This window comes from Anas platyrhynchos, chromosome Z, assembly GCF_047663525.1.
Source record: "Anas platyrhynchos isolate ZD024472 breed Pekin duck chromosome Z, IASCAAS_PekinDuck_T2T, whole genome shotgun sequence".
In the NCBI taxonomy this organism is placed as follows: Eukaryota; Metazoa; Chordata; class Aves; order Anseriformes; family Anatidae; genus Anas; species Anas platyrhynchos.
The window spans coordinates 16,632,868-16,637,175 of record NC_092621.1 but is presented as its reverse complement, the minus strand read 5'-3'; positions in this window follow the sequence as shown (position 1 = coordinate 16,637,175).

Below are 4,308 nucleotides of genomic sequence, written 5' to 3'. Positions count from 1 at the left end.
GTGAAGTCTGAATTTGTGTGTTGCCTTGGAAAAGTGAAATCGAACTCATTTTATTTCTTTGTCTGTATGAATAACCTTTAACATGGAACATCCACAGCTCTTCTGACCTGTTCATCTGCTTGACCACCATACTGCCTTTACTCAGATCTATAACCTTCTAGGTAGAAATTGTCAAAGGAAGGTGTTGTCCAGGTAATTCCTTTCTAAATGCACATACTGCAATTAATCCTTCTTAGTGAGACATGTAAGTTGATCAGAACCTATTCTATTTCCTGTGTCAATGGGGGAAAAAGTTGGTATTGTTCCAGGATAACGTAAACAGCTGAAGTGAAGTCTAATTATGCAGGGTGAGTCTCAGCATCTGAGATACTGTTATTTATTTTTATTTTTTATAAAGCACAAGATATGGAAACACATTTAAGTGGTTTTATTTATTCTAAGAAGACAAATCTCAGCAATGGGCTTGGAAATTGAAATATATATTAAATTCTGCTCTCTATATTGAGAGATCTAAGGATCTTCCATATCATCACAGAATTGCTTGGGTAGGAAGAGACCTTAATGATCACCTAGTTCCAATCTCACTGCTGTGGGCAGGGATGCCACCCACAGCATTAAGTTGCCCAGTGCCACATCCAACCTGGTCTTGAATATCTCCAGGGATGGGGCATCCACAGCTTCTACAGACAACCTCTTCCAGTGCCTCACCACCCTCGTAGTGAAGATTCCTTCTAACATCTAATCTAAATCTCCCTTCTTTTAAACTGCTCCCCCTTGTCAAATCTGCCCATGTAAAAAGTTGCTCTCCATCTTTTTTATAAGCCCCCTTTAAGTATTGAAAGGTTTCAGAGAGGTCTCCCCTCAATGAGACCAAAAAGGTCCTCGTAGGAGAGGTGCTCCTGCCTTCTGATCATCTTCATGTCCCTCCCCTGAACCTGCTGCAACAGTCCCACACCTGTCTTGTGCTGAGGGCCCCAGCCCAGGATGCAGCACTCCAGGTGGGGATTCACAAGGGCAGAGCAGAGGGGCACAATCCCCTCCCTCCACCTGCTGCCCACCCCTCTGTTGGTGCAGCCCAGGACACAGCTGGCCTTCTGGGCTGTAGGCACACACTGCTGGCTCGTGTCGAGCTTTTTGTCCATCAGAATCCTTAAGTATTTCACTGCAGGGCTGCTCTCAGTGGATTCTTTTTCCAGTCTGTGCTCATGTCTGGGATTGCCTGACTCAGGTACATCACCTTGGACTTGGACGTGTCGTTGAACCTCATTAGGTTCATGCGGGCCTGCTTCTCAAATTTCTCAAGCCTGTCAGGTCCCTTTGGATGACATCTCTTCTATCATATTAACTGCACCACTCGGCTTGGTGTCATCCGTGAAGTTGATGAGGGTGCACTCGATCCCACTGTTTATGTCATTGATAAAGATATAAACAGCACTGGTCCTAGGAAGACCCCTGAGGGACACCACTTATCACCAGACTCCACCTGGACAGAGCCATTCACCACCGCTCTCTGGCTGCAACTACCTAGCCAGTAATAGTTCATTATGTTACTTTCTGCTATGATTACATCATGCAATATGTCAGTGTAACATGACATCTTAGTACATATTAATGCTTTGTCTCCCCAGGGGTAAGTAACGCATCTTGACCTTGCTGATGGCCCTATTTGCTTGCAGAGTTCAGCTGAGATAAAATAATTAAAATAAACCGCACAGCAGCAAGTGTGCTTTTTGTCAGTTGTTTTTCAGCTATCTAAATAGCTGTATCTCCCTAGCACAGGAGACCAAGATAGGCAGGCAGACTTTTGGAAGAGGGTAGAGTACTCCTTTAGCTTTTGTACTTGGTATTTTTGCCTAGACTAGTACTTCGGAGCAAGGAATTCTCAATGGTAGAAATAACGGCTAACTGCTACCAATAAAGTCACATCCAGAGCAGATATAGGATGTGCAGCAAAGATAATCAGGACATCTGAGAAAACAATGTCATAGAATAAAAGAGTTAAGCCACATGCTTGCATTGCCAATGCTTTTCTATTGCTTTTTGAAAAGTCTGCAATATAAATTTAAAATGCAGCAAGTAGAAAGGAGATACAGTAATAGCATGGGGAGGCAAAAATCGGAATTCTTTCAGAAGAGAGGAATAGCAGTATTTATATCCTTTGCTGTTGATGGTCATAGTGTCTTCTAAATTCTAAAAGAACATACATAAAATGATACCATATAAAATTTGACAGCTCAACTGTTGTCCAGTGGATTTGGAAATAAATCATCTCCTCTGTGCAAATACAATAGCAGTAGCCTTTCCATATTTTTAACAACTGTAGCATAATCCCTGTAGTTTTACTCTTGCACAATCAGGAATTGCTAGAATCATTCTAGGCTCAAAGTGTGGTTCTTCCACTCAGCAAGTGCCCATAATAATGTCTGTGACCATAAACATTTATGGCACAGAAATGAAAATAAATAATTAAATAAATAAATAAATAATAAAAAAAATAAGGAGATAAAGAATCGGGAAAATGTTTTGAAAAACAAACAAAATATAAACAAGAGATATATACACTAATTAGAAAAGTACAGTGTATGTAAATGTTTTTGCTGGCCTTTTTCCATCCAAATATGTGCATATATTATTTAGGATATCTGATGCAATTTGGCAGTGTGTTGTTTGACAATTAAATAAAAATATTTCTGTCAGATTGGTTAACTCGGGGGAACTAGCTTCCCAATTGGTGTTTCTTACATGTATGTCAGGCTAGGCAGAGGGAACTACAAGTATCTGCAGCAACCTCAAATACCATCATGAGGAAATAAGATGCTATGGTTAAAAATTACTCAGGTATTTTCACTTCTACTAAGCCACAGTTGTTAACAGTGTGGATCTGTGAGTTAATGAATATTCTTAATCACTTCCTATAACTTACTTCAGACTTCCACATCTTTGGAGTTTCATGTTGCTTGGCTGTTTTCTCGTGTTGATGGTAGCTAGCAAAGTGTGCACAGAGAAGGAACAGAAAACTTTCTGCTAACCCACATTTTAGAAAGAATGGCACTAGCTGCTGTTTCAGCTTATGTTGATAATGGGGTACATCAAACCTAATAAAAGGTCAATGACATTGCCATTATTGATTTAACAAGAGTATAGGTGTTATGTAAAGTTGTCTGCAGGCACTATATCTTACTGCATACAAAGGAAAACTTGCATACCAAGGAAAAGTTGCCAGAAAATAGAGGGAGAAGGGGGATAGTCCTGGCTTTAAAGAGAAGAGGAAAAGAGAAGGAACAGTTTCCTACTAGCTACTGTACAGCAATTGTCTCTGCAAAATTTTACTGTGGAAGACAGTAGACTTTGTTTACTAGCTGATGAAATTGACATCAAACTTAGTCAACAAGGCTAATAATTTTTCTGCCACACCCTACATACAGCAACAGTTAAAACTGAACATTAGGAAAAACTCACTTTGCCCTTCCTAATTTATTTTCTAAGATGCTATTTGTAATATATGTAATATATATGTAATATTTCTAATATATGTTAAGTGACAGGAAAAAAACCAATACTAATAGTGGATCACATGACCTTTTCTTTGAATCCAGAGATTTTATGTTTTCTTTTGCAAGATCACAAATACTGTCTATGAAAACTGTACAGTGTGCCTTTGCTTTTGTCCTCCTAGTGACCTATCCCTCAAAAATCGTGCAAAGTATACTCCCTCCTGATCCTAGACAAGCTCAGGAATGCCAGAACAAATAGCCAGGAAAGATATCAGGGCAGCACATCTCTCTCTTACAGAAGTATAAGAAGAAGATGTGGGAAAATCTATCCTCCAGAACAGAGTGTACCCTGTTCTTAATTAATTACAGTTTGGAGAGCATCTGGAAAGAAATCTTTTAGGTGACAGATGTGTAAATTGGTCAATACATCAGCAGAGCAAAAATAAAATCAGCGGAGACAAACAATACAGTGAGGAAGAGCCAGCAGAGGGAGTAGTATCACTACACAAACTTGTAGGAGTTATTTGAAGGAATCAGTAAGCATGTGGAAAAAAATAATTGGTGAATTTGCACTTCCAAAAGCACACCAAAAATCCTGAAAAGACTAGGGAAGAAACAATAGATCTATTATAGGCCAATATATAGACCAATAGATCTATTGTAGACTTTAGCAGTAAAACGTAAAGAATAATGTTGAACTTTCAGAGCATACGAAGGGATCAGTGCTAAGATCCGTGTTGTTCAACATACTCATAAAAGCAAGAAGGGTTCTTGGTGAGATGAGAAAGTTTGCCAATAATACAAAACTCTAAAT